The sequence below is a fragment of the Balaenoptera acutorostrata genome, chromosome 18, assembly GCF_949987535.1.
Source record: "Balaenoptera acutorostrata chromosome 18, mBalAcu1.1, whole genome shotgun sequence".
Lineage (NCBI taxonomy): Eukaryota > Metazoa > Chordata > Mammalia > Artiodactyla > Balaenopteridae > Balaenoptera > Balaenoptera acutorostrata.
Genome location: NC_080081.1, coordinates 37,556,287 through 37,557,379, shown reverse-complemented (window position 1 = coordinate 37,557,379; position 1,093 = coordinate 37,556,287).

The window sequence follows — 1,093 nt, the reverse complement described above, 5'->3', positions numbered from 1 at the left end:
TTTACTCACTTGTGTATTGTCTGTCTCTCTCTGCTAGAATGTGATCATGAAGACAAGGATAAGTCTTCAATATGCAGTGCTCTATCCCCAGAACCTGTAACTATTTTGACATAGAATATGCATCAATTTATCTTAATTAAATAATGAATAAACTGGGCCTGTGCACAAGGAGTGAAGAAAGAAAGAAAACAACATAAAAGCCATCTGCTACAATCATAATCTTGTCTAGAATTGATCCATTGCTCAACGAGAATTTTTAATATCTTCTTTTGAATTAATTGCGTAAAAATATAACTAAAAAGTAGTGAGTTTTCTTACATGAAAGTGTCTCATAATAAATCATAAAGGTGTTTTAAACAATGACAATGTCAGTAGAAAATCATTAACTTTACTAATGAAAAAATGTAAAACTAGTTTGGATGATTCAGCTTATTTCTTAAATCTCACAATTTCATAGACATCATGCAGCATGATGTTAAGTAAAGCGTAATAACACTTCTACTATATCAAAATAAAAGCAGTAATAATCACAAATATAGAATTTTGGACAATGGCATAAATATATGATAATGGCATTGTCTTCCCTCCTGTTATCTTCTCACACAAAGCCTTAAAAACAAATAAAGCTTAAGAGAATTATTAATATTTTCATTATTCCTATGAAGTCATTTTCAATAATTGACATATAATTAGATTTTTATGAATTAATTTTAAATGCATAACTTTTTGTGGGTGAAGTCCTGAGGGCCACATTACCTGGGTGGTCATTTTTATTACAGTGTAAAATTTCATTTCTTTACTGAATACCTGTATATTCCAGGAACTCCTCTGGGTGCTATGTAAACAATTATATACAAAGTAGCTATGTTTGCCTTTTTTTTTTTTTTTTTTTGCCAGTCTAAAATTTACAAAGTACTAGAGAAAATAAATTAATGAAAAATAAATATGCAATTATTAGTTGAGCCAAAATACAGAGTGTTATAAAAGAGAAATATGCAGTGATCAAATTATGATTAGTAATTGAAGAAGGCCTGTCTGTGGCACTCACATATAAGATAAGACCTAAAGGATGAGCCTAATTAGGAAGATAAGA